Source organism: Hemitrygon akajei, chromosome 21 (assembly GCF_048418815.1).
Source record: "Hemitrygon akajei chromosome 21, sHemAka1.3, whole genome shotgun sequence".
NCBI lineage: Eukaryota > Metazoa > Chordata > Chondrichthyes > Myliobatiformes > Dasyatidae > Hemitrygon > Hemitrygon akajei.
In genome coordinates, this window is record NC_133144.1 from 68,580,885 (window position 1) to 68,594,919 (window position 14,035).

At 46.8% G+C, this 14,035-nt stretch overlaps 2 long non-coding RNA genes across 2 annotated transcripts in view; both read left to right on the plus strand.

The window, feature by feature from the left end:
* Positions 1 to 14,035, plus strand: part of LOC140714501 (uncharacterized) — a 78,868-nt gene that overhangs the window by 453 nt on the left and 64,380 nt on the right. The gene's annotated exons all lie outside the window — the stretch shown is intronic.
* LOC140714500 (uncharacterized) overlaps positions 670 to 14,035 on the plus strand; it is a 44,256-nt gene continuing 30,890 nt past the window's right edge. The window contains exon 1 of the long non-coding RNA XR_012095888.1: positions 670 to 784. This is a non-coding gene — a long non-coding RNA (uncharacterized lncRNA). The remainder of the gene's footprint in view (positions 785 to 14,035) is intronic.

Below are 14,035 nucleotides of genomic sequence, written 5' to 3' on the forward strand. Positions count from 1 at the left end.
TCTTCAAGTTGTCCCATGTGTATCGCATCTTAGCTGAAGATCCTTCTTCTCTCAGGGATGAGGTCTTTGGAGCTTCTGTTGCCATTTCTGTAGCTCTGGGTTTTTACAGTATGGTGTTGCTAACCTCATCCCCAACCATCGTCCTTTCACAGCCAGGTGGAGTTAAAAGTTCATTATTGCTTCTCAAAATTGGTGCTCACAGCTGAGAATGCTTTGGCTACTCTACCCTAGAAAAACCTTTTGACCTTGTGTTTCTTGAAAAAACTATATTTCAGTTTTGGCAGCTGGCAAAGAAATGGTCGAATCATCAGCCACACGTTGACATCTCTATTTACTGCCAGAGTTATTTCCCAGCACCGTATCTATGTTGGGATTTATGTGAAGTATTTTACCAGGGAGACTCATCACTCATCCCCAGTGTGCTATCCTTCATTGCGGGCTGATGCTAATTGCCTAACCTTCTCCATGTGTCGCACTGTCTGACTCAAGTGAGAGCTGTTGGCAATCACCGCATTGACCTATCTGTGAGTTTTGAACATGTGGTAATAGACTTCACTGCATTTGCTTTCCCAGTGTCCGGGTCCTAGAGTATTGTCAACGTTGGATCTGGTGATATTGATCCGGAGTTTCTTCAGAAGTGAGGAATGAGGCTTAAAGCTTGGCGGTTCTGGCTACATATTGAGTCTTACAATAACAAAAAACAAAGGTGGAAAGACAAAGAACAAAGTTATGATCGTCCACCGCTGTGCAGTTTCCATACCATGCAGTGATGCAGTTTGTTAAGGTGCTCTCTATTGAATGGAATTGACTTTATTACTTACATCCTTCACATACGTGAGGAGTAAAAGTCTTTAACATTATGTCTTTGTCTAAATGTGCAATGTGCAATTCATAGTAATTTATAATAAATAGTATGTACAACTGGACAGTTAATAGAACATAGAAATACAGTAGTGTCAGTATGAATTAGTCAGTTTGATGGCCTGGTGGAAGAAGTTGTCCTGGAGCCTGTTGGTCCTGGCTTTTATGCTGCGGTACCATTTCCTTGATGGTAGCAGCTGGAACAGTTAGTGATTGGGGTGACTGGGGTCCCCAGTGATCCTTCAGGCCCTTTTTACACACCTGTCTTTGTACTGCACATCTATAGAATGATATGAGTATAGATACACATAGTCTAACTCTCTTCAGCCTCTTCAGAAAGATGAGGCATTGGTGAGCTTTCCTGATTGTGTAGGATGCATTCTATATCTTGAGATCATTTGTAAGATTCCTCAGTGTATTTCTGTTGAAAGGAATGGTTGCCAACTTGGAATTATAATTTCAGATGCTGGCATAATGTTATTATAGAGCCAGCACCCTGGGTTCAGTTCCTGCTTCTGGCTGCAAGAAGTTTGTATGTTCTTCCTACAACCACATGGCTTTCATCCGAGTGCTCCAGTTTCCCCAAATTCCAAAGCACTTCCGAGTGCTCTGGTTTCCTCCATAATCCCAAAGTGTTTCCAAGTGCTCCGGTTTCCTCCCACATTCCAAAGTGTTTCATAGTGCTCTGGTTTCCTCCCACATTCCAAAGTGTTTCCGAGTGCTCCGGTTTCCTCCCACATTCCAAAGTGTTTCATAGTGCTCTGGTTTCCTCCCACATTCCAAAGTGTTTCCGAGTGCTCTGGTTTCCTCCCACATTCCAAAGTGTTTCATAGTGCTCCGGTTTCCTCCCACATTCCAAAGTGTTTCATAGTGCTCTGGTTTCCTCCCACATTCCAAAGTGTTTCATAGTGCTCTGGTTTCCTCCCACATTCCAAAGTGTTTCCGAGTGCTCCGGTTTCCTCCCACATTCCAAAGTGTTTCATAGTGCTCCGGTTTCCTCCCACATTCCAAAGTGTTTCCGAGTGCTCCGGTTTCCTCCCACATTCCAAAGTGTTTCATAGTGCTCCGGTTTCCTCCCACATTCCAAAGTGTTTCATAGTGCTCCGGTTTCCTCCCACATTCCAAAGTGTTTCATAGTGCTCCGGTTTCCTCCCACATTCCAAAGTGTTTCATAGTGCTCCGGTTTCCTCCCACATTCCAAAGTGTTTCATAGTGCTCCGGTTTCCTCCCACATTCCAAAGTGTTTCATAGTGCTCCGGTTTCCTCCCACATTCCAAAGTGTTTCATAGTGCTCCGGTTTCCTCCCACATTCCAAAGTGTTTCCGAGTGCTCCGGTTTCCTCCCACATTCCAAAGTGTTTCATAGTGCTCCGGTTTCCTCCCACATTCCAAAGTGTTTCATAGTGCTCTGGTTTCCTCCCACATTCCAAAGTGTTTCCGAGTGCTCCGGTTTCATCTCACATTCCAAAGTGTTTCATAGTGCTCCGGTTTCCTCCCACATTCCAAAGTGTTTCATAGTGCTCTGGTTTCCTCTCACATTCCAAAGTGTTTCATAGTGCTCTGGTTTCCTCCCACATTCCAAAGTGTTTCCAAGTGCTCCGGTTTCCTCTCACATTCCAAAGTGTTTCCGAGTGCTCTGGTTTCCTCTCACATTCCAAAGTGTTTCATAGTGCTCTGGTTTCCTCCCACATTCCAAAGTGTTTCCGAGTGCTCCGGTTTCCTCTCACATTCCAAAGTGTTTCATAGTGCTCTGGTTTCCTCCCACATTCCAAAGTGTCTCATAGTGCTCTGGTTTCCTCCATAATTCCAAAGTGTTTCATAGTGCTCTGGTTTCCTCCATAATTCCAAAGTGTTTCATAGTGCTCTGGTTTCCTCCCACATTCCAAAGTGTTTCCAAGTGCTCCGGTTTCCTCCCACATTCCAAAGTGTTTCATAGTGCTCCGGTTTCCTCCCACATTCCAAAGTGTTTCATAGTGCTCCGGTTTCTTCCCACATTCCAAAGTGTTTCATAGTGCTCTGGTTTCCTCCCACATTCCAAAGTGTTTCATAGTGCTCCGGTTTCCTCCCACATTCCAAAGTGTTTCATAGTGCTCCGGTTTCCTCCCACATTCCAAAGTGTTTCACAGTGCTCCGGTTTCCTCCCACATTCCAAAGTGTTTCATAGTGCTCTGGTTTCCTCCCACATTCCAAAGTGTTTCATAGTGCTCCGGTTTCCTCCCACATTCCAAAGTGTTTCCAAGTGCTCCGGTTTCCTCCCACATTCCAAAGTGTTTCATAGTGCTCCGGTTTCCTCCCACATTCCAAAGTGTTTCATAGTGCTCTGGTTTCCTCCCACATTCCAAAGTGTTTCCGAGTGCTCCGGTTTCCTCCCACATTCCAAAGTGTTTCATAGTGCTCCGGTTTCCTCCCACATTCCAAAGGGTTTCATAGTGCTCCGGTTTCCTCCCACATTCCAAAGTGTTTCCGAGTGCTCCGGTTTCCTCCCACATTCCAAAGTGTTTCATAGTGCTCTGGTTTCCTCCCACATTCCAAAATGTTTCATAGTGCTCTGGTTTCCTCCCACATTCCAAAGTGTTTCATAGTGCTCTGGTTTCCTCCCACATTCCAAAGTGTTTCATAGTGCTCCGGTTTCCTCCCACATTCCAAAGTGTTTCATAGTGCTCTGGTTTCCTCCCACATTCCAAAGTGTTTCATAGTGCTCCGGTTTCCTCCCACATTCCAAAGTGTTTCATAGTGCTCTGGTTTCCTCCCACATTCCAAAGTGTTTCATAGTGCTCCGGTTTCCTCCCACATTCCAAAGTGTTTCATAGTGCTCTGGTTTCCTCCCACATTCCAAAGTGTTTCATAGTGCTCTGGTTTCCTCCCACATCCCAAAATGTTTCATAGTGCTCCGGTTTCCTCCCACATTCCAAAGTGTTTCCGAGTGCTCTGGTTTCCTCCCACATTCCAAAGTGTTTCATAGTGCTCCGGTTTCCTCCCACATTCCAAAGTGTTTCCGAGTGCTCTGGTTTCCTCCCACATTCCAAAGTGTTTCATAGTGCTCCGGTTTCCTCCCACATTCCAAAGTGTTTCCAAGTGCTCTGGTTTCCTCCCACATTCCAAAGTGTTTCATAGTGCTCCGGTTTCCTCCCACATTCCAAAGTGTTTCCAAGTGCTCTGGTTTCCTCCCACATTCCAAAGTGTTTCATAGTGCTCCGGTTTCCTCCCACATTCCAAAGTGTTTCATAGTGCTCTGGTTTCCTCCCACATTCCAAAGTGTTTCCAAGTGCTCTGGTTTCCTCCCACATTCCAAAGTGTTTCCGAGTGCTCCGGTTTCCTCCCACATTCCAAAGTGTTTCCAAGTGCTCTGGTTTCCTCCCACATTCCAAAGTGTTTCCAAGTGCTCTGGTTTCCTCCCACATTCCAAAGTGTTTCCGAGTGCTCCGGTTTCCTCCCACATTCCAAAGTGTTTCATAGTGCTCCGGTTTCCTCCCACATTCCAAAGTGTTTCATAGTGCTCTGGTTTCCTCCCACATTCCAAAGTGTTTCCAAGTGCTCTGGTTTCCTCCCACATTCCAAAGTGTTTCCGAGTGCTCCGGTTTCCTCCCACATTCCAAAGTGTTTCCAAGTGCTCTGGTTTCCTCCCACATTCCAAAGTGTTTCCGAGTGCTCCGGTTTCCTCCCACATTCCAAAGTGTTTCATAGTGCTCCGGTTTCCTCCCACATTCCAAAGTGTTTCATAGTGCTCCGGTTTCCTCCCACATTCCAAAGTGTTTCCAAGTGCTCTGGTTTCCTCCCACATTCCAAAGTGTTTCCGAGTGCTCCGGTTTCCTCCCACATTCCAAAGTGTTTCATAGTGCTCCGGTTTCCTCCCACATTCCAAAGTGTTTCCAAGTGCTCTGGTTTCCTCCCACATTCCAAAGTGTTTCATAGTGCTCCGGTTTCCTCCCACATTCCAAAGTGTTTCCAAGTGCTCTGGTTTCCTCCCACATTCCAAAGTGTTTCATAGTGCTCCGGTTTCCTCCCACATTCCAAAGTGTTTCCGAGTGCTCCGGTTTCCTCCCACATTCCAAAGTGTTTCCAAGTGCTCTGGTTTCCTCCCACATTCCAAAGTGTTTCATAGTGCTCCGGTTTCCTCCCACATTCCAAAGTGTTTCCAAGTGCTCTGGTTTCCTCCCACATTCCAAAGTGTTTCATAGTGCTCCGGTTTCCTCCCACATTCCAAAGTGTTTCCGAGTGCTCCGGTTTCATCCCACATTCCAAAGTGTTTCATAGTGCTCCGGTTTCCTCCCACATTCCAAAGTGTTTCCGAGTGCTCTGGTTTCCTCCCACATTCCAAAGTGTTTCTGAGTGCTCCGGTTTCCTCCCACATTCCAAAGTGTTTCATAGTGCTCCGGTTTCCTCCCACATTCCAAAGTGTTTCCAAGTGCTCTGGTTTCCTCCCACATTCCAAAGTGTTTCATAGTGCTCCGGTTTCCTCCCACATTCCAAAGGGTTTCATAGTGCTCTGGTTTCCTCCCACATTCCAAAGTGTTTCATAGTGCTCCGGTTTCCTCCCACATTCCAAAGTGTTTCCGAGTGCTCCGGTTTCCTCCCACATTCCAAAGTGTTTCATAGTGCTCCGGTTTCCTCCCACATTCCAAAGTGTTTCATAGTGCTCCGGTTTCCTCCCACATTCCAAAGTGTTTCCAAGTGCTCCGGTTTCCTCTCACATTCCAAAGTGTTTCATAGTGCTCCGGTTTCCTCTCACATTCCAAAGTGTTTCATAGTGCTCCGGTTTCCTCCCACATTCCAAAGTGTTTCATAGTGCTCCGGTTTCCTCCCACATTCCAAAGTGTTTCCGAGTGCTCCGGTTTCCTCCCACATTCCAAAGTGTTTCATAGTGCTCCGGTTTCCTCCCACATTCCAAAGTGTTTCCGAGTGCTCCGGTTTCCTCCCACATTCCAAAGTGTTTCATAGTGCTCCGGTTTCCTCCCACATTCCAAAGTGTTTCCGAGTGCTCCGGTTTCCTCCCACATTCCAAAGTGTTTCATAGTGCTCTGGTTTCCTCCCACATTCCGAAGTGTTTCATAGTGCTCCGGTTTCCTCCCACATTCCAAAGTGTTTCATAGTGCTCCGGTTTCCTCCCACATTCCAAAGTGTTTCTGAGTGCTCCGGTTTCCTCCCACATTCCAAAGTGTTTCATAGTGCTCCGGTTTCCTCCCACATTCCAAAGTGTTTCATAGTGCTCTGGTTTCCTCCCACATTCCAAAGTGTTTCCAAGTGCTCCGGTTTCCTCCCACATTCCAAAGTGTTTCATAGTGCTCCGGTTTCCTCCCACATTCCAAAGTGTTTCCAAGTGCTCCGGTTTCCTCCCACATTCCAAAGTGTTTCATAGTGCTCCGGTTTCCTCCCACATTCCAAAGTGTTTCATAGTGCTCTGGTTTCCTCCCACATTCCAAAGTGTTTCCAAGTGCTCTGGTTTCCTCCCACATTCCAAAGTGTTTCATAGTGCTCCGGTTTCCTACCACATTCCAAAGTGTTTCATAGTGCTCCGGTTTCCTCCCACATTCCAAAGTGTTTCATAGTGCTCCGGTTTCCTCCCACATTCCAAAGTGTTTCCGAGTGCTCCGGTTTCCTCCCACATTCCAAAGTGTTTCCAAGTGCTCTGGTTTCCTCCCACATTCCAAAGTGTTTCATAGTGCTCCGGTTTCCTCCCACATTCCAAAGTGTTTCATAGTGCTCTGGTTTCCTCCCACATTCCAAAGTGTTTCATAGTGCTCCGGTTTCCTACCACATTCCAAAGTGTTTCATAGTGCTCCGGTTTCCTCCCACATTCCAAAGTGTTTCATAGTGCTCCGGTTTCCTCCCACATTCCAAAGTGTTTCCGAGTGCTCCGGTTTCCTCCCACATTCCAAAGTGTTTCCAAGTGCTCTGGTTTCCTCCCACATTCCAAAGTGTTTCATAGTGCTCCGGTTTCCTCCCACATTCCAAAGTGTTTCATAGTGCTCTGATTTCCTCCCACATTCCAAAGTGTTTCATAGTGCTCTGGTTTCCTCCCACATTCCAAAGTGTTTCCAAGTGCTCTGGTTTCCTCCCACATTCCAAAGTGTTTCATAGTGCTCTGGTTTCCTCCCACATTCCAAAGTGTTTCCGAGTGCTCTGGTTTCCTCCCACATTCCAAAGTGTTTCATAGTGCTCCAGTTTCCTCCCACATTCCAAAGTGTTTCATAGTGCTCCGGTTTCCTCCCACATTCCAAAGTGTTTCATGGTGCTCCGGTTTCCTCCCACATTCCAAAGTGTTTCATAGTGCTCTGGTTTCCTCCCACATTCCAAAGTGTTTCATAGTGCTCGGGTTTCCTCCCACATTCCAAAGTGTTTCATAGTGCTCCGGTTTCCTCCCACATTCCAAAGTGTTTCATGGTGCTCCGGTTTCCTCCCACATTCCAAAGTGTTTCATAGTGCTCTGGTTTCCTCCCACATTCCAAAGTGTTTCCAAGTGCTCTGGTTTCCTCCCACATTCCAAAGTGTTTCATAGTGCTCTGGTTTCCTCCCACATTCCAAAGTGTTTCCAAGTGCTCTGGTTTCCTCCCACATTCCAAAGTGTTTCCGAGTGCTCCGGTTTCCTCCCACATTCCAAAGTGTTTCCAAGTGCTCTGGTTTCCTCCCACATTCCAAAGTGTTTCATAGTGCTCTGGTTTCCTCCCACATTCCAAAGTGTTTCCAAGTGCTCTGGTTTCCTCCCACATTCCAAAGTGTTTCATAGTGCTCCGGTTTCCTCCCACATTCCAAAGTGTTTCATAGTGCTCTGGTTTCCTCCCACATTCCAAAGTGTTTCATAGTGCTCCGGTTTCCTCCCACATTCCAAAGTGTTTCATAGTGCTCTGGTTTCCTCCCACATTCCGAAGTGTTTCATAGTGCTCTGGTTTCCTCCCACATTCCAAAGTGTTTCATAGTGCTCTGGTTTCCTCCCACATTCCAAAATGTTTCATAGTGCTCCGGTTTCCTCCCACATTCCAAAGTGTTTCCGAGTGCTCTGGTTTCCTCCCACATTCCAAAGTGTTTCCGAGTGCTCCGGTTTCCTCCCACATTCCAAAGTGTTTCATAGTGCTCTGGTTTCCTCCCACATTCCAAAGTGTTTCATAGTGCTCCGGTTTCCTCCCACATTCCAAAGTGTTTCATAGTGCTCTGGTTTCCTCCCACATTCCAAAATGTTTCATGGTGCTCCAGTTTCCTCCCACATTCCAAAGTGTTTCCAAGTGCTCCGGTTTCCTCCCACATTCCAAAGTGTTTCATAGTGCTCTGGTTTCCTCCCACATTCCAAAGTGTTTCCTAGTGCTCTGGTTTCCTCCCACATTCCAAAGTGTTTCCTAGTGCTCCGGTTTCCTCCCACATTCCAAAGTGTTTCATAGTGCTCTGGTTTCCTCCCACATTCCAAAGTGTTTCATAGTGCTCTGGTTTCCTCCCACATTCCAAAGTGTTTCATAGTGCTCCGGTTTCCTCCCACATTCCAAAGTGTTTCATAGTGCTCTGGTTTCCTCCCACATTCCAAAGTGTTTCCTAGTGCTCCGGTTTCCTCCCACATTCCAAAGTGTTTCATAGTGCTCTGGTTTCCTCCCACATTCCAAAGTGTTTCATAGTGCTCTGGTTTCTTCCCACATTCCAAAGTGTTTCATAGTGCTCCAGTTTCCTCCCACATTCCAAAGTGTTTCATAGTGCTCCGGTTTCCTCCCACATTCCAAAGTGTTTCATGGTGCTCTGGTTTCCTCCCACATTCCAAAATGTTTCATGGTGCTCCGGTTTCCTCCCACATTCCAAAGTGTTTCATAGTGCTCTGGTTTCCTCCCACCTTCCAAAGTGTTTCATAGTGCTCTGGTTTCCTCCCACATTCCAAAGTGTTTCATAGTGCTCTGGTTTCCTCCCACATTCCAAAGTGTTTCATAGTGCTCCGGTTTCCTCCCACATTCCAAAGTGTTTCATAGTGCTCCGGTTTCCTCCCACATTCCAAAGTGTTTCATAGTGCTCTGGTTTCCTCCCACATTCCAAAGTGTTTCATAGTGCTCTGGTTTCCTCCCACATTCCAAAGTGTTTCATAGTGCTCCGGTTTCCTCCCACATTCCAAAGTGTTTCATAGTGCTCCGGTATCCTCCCACATTCCAAAGTGTTTCATAGTGCTCCGGTTTCCTCCCACATTCCAAAGTGTTTCATAGTGCTCTGGTTTCCTCCCACATTCCAAAGTGTTTCATAGTGCTCTGGTTTCCTCCCACATTCCAAAGTGTTTCCAAGGGCTCTGGTTTCCTCCCACATTCCAAAGTGTTTCATAGTGCTCCGGTTTCCTCCCACATTCCAAAGTGTTTCATAGTGCTCTGGTTTCCTCCCACATTCCAAAGTGTTTCATAGTGCTCCGGTTTCCTCCCACATTCCAAAGTGTTTCATAGTGCTCCGGTTTCCTCCCACATTCCAAAGTGTTTCATAGTGCTCCGGTTTCCTCCCACATTCCAAAGTGTTTCATAGTGCTCTGGTTTCCTCCCACATTCCAAAGTGTTTCATAGTGCTCCGGTTTCCTCCCACATTCCAAAGTGTTTCATAGTGCTCCGGTTTCCTCCCACATTCCAAAGTGTTTCATAGTGCTCTGGTTTCCTCCCACATTCCAAAGTGTTTCCTAGTGCTCTGGTTTCCTCCCACATTCCAAAGTGTTTCCTAGTGCTCCGGTTTCCTCCCACATTCCAAAGTGTTTCATAGTGCTCTGGTTTCCTCCCACATTCCAAAGTGTTTCATAGTGCTCTGGTTTCCTCCCACATTCCAAAGTGTTTCATAGTGCTCCGGTTTCCTCCCACATTCCAAAGTGTTTCATAGTGCTCTGGTTTCCTCCCACATTCCAAAGTGTTTCCTAGTGCTCCGGTTTCCTCCCACATTCCAAAGTGTTTCATAGTGCTCTGGTTTCCTCCCACATTCCAAAGTGTTTCATAGTGCTCTGGTTTCTTCCCACATTCCAAAGTGTTTCATAGTGCTCCAGTTTCCTCCCACATTCCAAAGTGTTTCATAGTGCTCCGGTTTCCTCCCACATTCCAAAGTGTTTCATGGTGCTCTGGTTTCCTCCCACATTCCAAAATGTTTCATGGTGCTCCGGTTTCCTCCCACATTCCAAAGTGTTTCATAGTGCTCCGGTTTCCTCCCACATTCCAAAGTGTTTCATAGTGCTCTGGTTTCCTCCCACATTCCAAAGTGTTTCATAGTGCTCCGGTTTCCTCCCACATTCCAAAGTGTTTCATAGTGCTCCGGTTTCCTCCCACATTCCAAAGTGTTTCATAGTGCTCTGGTTTCCTCCCACATTCCAAAGTGTTTCATAGTGCTCTGGTTTCCTCCCACATTCCAAAGTGTTTCATAGTGCTCCGGTTTCCTCCCACATTCCAAAGTGTTTCATAGTGCTCTGGTTTCCTCCCACATTCCAAAGTGTTTCATAGTGCTCCGGTTTCCTCCCACATTCCAAAGTGTTTCCGAGTGCTCCGGTTTCCTCCCACATTCCAAAGTGTTTCATAGTGCTCTGGTTTCCTCCCACATTCCAAAATGTTTCATAGTGCTCTGGTTTCCTCCCACATTCCAAAGTGTTTCATAGTGCTCTGGTTTCCTCCCACATTCCAAAGTGTTTCATAGTGCTCCGGTTTCCTCCCACATTCCAAAGTGTTTCATAGTGCTCTGGTTTCCTCCCACATTCCAAAGTGTTTCATAGTGCTCCGGTTTCCTCCCACATTCCAAAGTGTTTCATAGTGCTCTGGTTTCCTCCCACATTCCAAAGTGTTTCATAGTGCTCCGGTTTCCTCCCACATTCCAAAGTGTTTCATAGTGCTCTGGTTTCCTCCCACATTCCAAAGTGTTTCATAGTGCTCTGGTTTCCTCCCACATTCCAAAATGTTTCATAGTGCTCCGGTTTCCTCCCACATTCCAAAGTGTTTCCGAGTGCTCTGGTTTCCTCCCACATTCCAAAGTGTTTCATAGTGCTCCGGTTTCCTCCCACATTCCAAAGTGTTTCCAAGTGCTCTGGTTTCCTCCCACATTCCAAAGTGTTTCATAGTGCTCCGGTTTCCTCCCACATTCCAAAGTGTTTCCAAGTGCTCTGGTTTCCTCCCACATTCCAAAGTGTTTCATAGTGCTCCGGTTTCCTCCCACATTCCAAAGTGTTTCATAGTGCTCTGGTTTCCTCCCACATTCCAAAGTGTTTCCAAGTGCTCTGGTTTCCTCCCACATTCCAAAGTGTTTCCGAGTGCTCCGGTTTCCTCCCACATTCCAAAGTGTTTCCAAGTGCTCTGGTTTCCTCCCACATTCCAAAGTGTTTCCAAGTGCTCTGGTTTCCTCCCACATTCCAAAGTGTTTCCGAGTGCTCCGGTTTCCTCCCACATTCCAAAGTGTTTCATAGTGCTCCGGTTTCCTCCCACATTCCAAAGTGTTTCATAGTGCTCTGGTTTCCTCCCACATTCCAAAGTGTTTCCAAGTGCTCTGGTTTCCTCCCACATTCCAAAGTGTTTCCGAGTGCTCCGGTTTCCTCCCACATTCCAAAGTGTTTCCAAGTGCTCTGGTTTCCTCCCACATTCCAAAGTGTTTCCGAGTGCTCCGGTTTCCTCCCACATTCCAAAGTGTTTCATAGTGCTCCGGTTTCCTCCCACATTCCAAAGTGTTTCATAGTGCTCCGGTTTCCTCCCACATTCCAAAGTGTTTCCAAGTGCTCTGGTTTCCTCCCACATTCCAAAGTGTTTCCGAGTGCTCCGGTTTCCTCCCACATTCCAAAGTGTTTCATAGTGCTCCGGTTTCCTCCCACATTCCAAAGTGTTTCCAAGTGCTCTGGTTTCCTCCCACATTCCAAAGTGTTTCATAGTGCTCCGGTTTCCTCCCACATTCCAAAGTGTTTCCAAGTGCTCTGGTTTCCTCCCACATTCCAAAGTGTTTCATAGTGCTCCGGTTTCCTCCCACATTCCAAAGTGTTTCCGAGTGCTCCGGTTTCCTCCCACATTCCAAAGTGTTTCCAAGTGCTCTGGTTTCCTCCCACATTCCAAAGTGTTTCATAGTGCTCCGGTTTCCTCCCACATTCCAAAGTGTTTCCAAGTGCTCTGGTTTCCTCCCACATTCCAAAGTGTTTCATAGTGCTCTGGTTTCCTCCCACATTCCAAAGTGTTTCATAGTGCTCCGGTTTCCTCCCACATTCCAAAGTGTTTCATAGTGCTCTGGTTTCCTCCCACATTCCAAAGTGTTTCATAGTGCTCTGGTTTCCTCCCACATTCCAAAATGTTTCATAGTGCTCCGGTTTCCTCCCACATTCCAAAGTGTTTCCGAGTGCTCTGGTTTCCTCCCACATTCCAAAGTGTTTCATAGTGCTCCGGTTTCCTCCCACATTCCAAAGTGTTTCCAAGTGCTCTGGTTTCCTCCCACATTCCAAAGTGTTTCATAGTGCTCCGGTTTCCTCCCACATTCCAAAGTGTTTCCAAGTGCTCTGGTTTCCTCCCACATTCCAAAGTGTTTCATAGTGCTCCGGTTTCCTCCCACATTCCAAAGTGTTTCATAGTGCTCTGGTTTCCTCCCACATTCCAAAGTGTTTCCAAGTGCTCTGGTTTCCTCCCACATTCCAAAGTGTTTCCGAGTGCTCCGGTTTCCTCCCACATTCCAAAGTGTTTCCAAGTGCTCTGGTTTCCTCCCACATTCCAAAGTGTTTCCAAGTGCTCTGGTTTCCTCCCACATTCCAAAGTGTTTCCGAGTGCTCCGGTTTCCTCCCACATTCCAAAGTGTTTCATAGTGCTCCGGTTTCCTCCCACATTCCAAAGTGTTTCATAGTGCTCTGGTTTCCTCCCACATTCCAAAGTGTTTCCAAGTGCTCTGGTTTCCTCCCACATTCCAAAGTGTTTCCGAGTGCTCCGGTTTCCTCCCACATTCCAAAGTGTTTCCAAGTGCTCTGGTTTCCTCCCACATTCCAAAGTGTTTCCGAGTGCTCCGGTTTCCTCCCACATTCCAAAGTGTTTCATAGTGCTCTGGTTTCCTCCCACATTCCAAAGTGTTTCATAGTGCTCCGGTTTCCTCCCACATTCCAAAGTGTTTCATAGTGCTCCGGTTTCCTCCCACATTCCAAAGTGTTTCCGAGTGCTCCGGTTTCCTCCCACATTCCAAAGTGTTTCATAGTGCTCCGGTTTCCTCCCACATTCCAAAGTGTTTCATAGTGCTCCGGTTTCCTCCCACATTCCAAAGTGTTTCCAAGTGCTCCGGTTTCCTCTCACATTCCAAAGTGTTTCATAGTGCTCCGGTTTCCTCTCACATTCCAAAGTGTTTCATAGTGCTCCGGTTTCCTCCCACATTCCAAAGTGTTTCATAGTGCTCCGGTTTCCTCCCACATTCCAAAGTGTTTCCGAGTGCTCCGGTTTCCTCCCACATTCCAAAGTGTTTCATAGTGCTCCGGTTTCCTCCCACATTCCAAAGTGTTTCCGAGTGCTCCGGTTTCCTCCCACATTCCAAAGTGTTTCATAGTGCTCCGGTTTCCTCCCACATTCCAAAGTGTTTCCGAGTGCTCCGGTTTCCTCCCACATTCCAAAGTGTTTCATAGTGCTCTGGTTTCCTCCCACATTCCAAAGTGTTTCCGAGTGCTCCGGTTTCCTCCCACATTCCAAAGTGTTTCATAGTGCTCCGGTTTCCTCCCACATTCCAAAGTGTTTCTGAGTGCTCCGGTTTCCTCCCACATTCCAAAGTGTTTCATAGTGCTCCGGTTTCCTCCCACATTCCAAAGTGTTTCATAGTGCTCTGGTTTCCTCCCACATTCCAAAGTGTTTCCAAGTGCTCCGGTTTCCTCCCACATTCCAAAGTGTTTCATAGTGCTCCGGTTTCCTCCCACATTCCAAAGTGTTTCCAAGTGCTCCGGTTTCCTCCCACATTCCAAAGTGTTTCATAGTGCTCCGGTTTCCTCCCACATTCCAAAGTGTTTCATAGTGCTCTGGTTTCCTCCCACATTCCAAAGTGTTTCCAAGTGCTCTGGTTTCCTCCCACATTCCAAAGTGTTTCATAGTGCTCCGGTTTCCTACCACATTCCAAAGTGTTTCATAGTGCTCCGGTTTCCTCCCACATTCCAAAGTGTTTCATAGTGCTCCGGTTTCCTCCCACATTCCAAAGTGTTTCCGAGTGCTCCGGTTTCCTCCCACATTCCAAAGTGTTTCCAAGTGCTCTGGTTTCCTCCCACATTCCAAAGT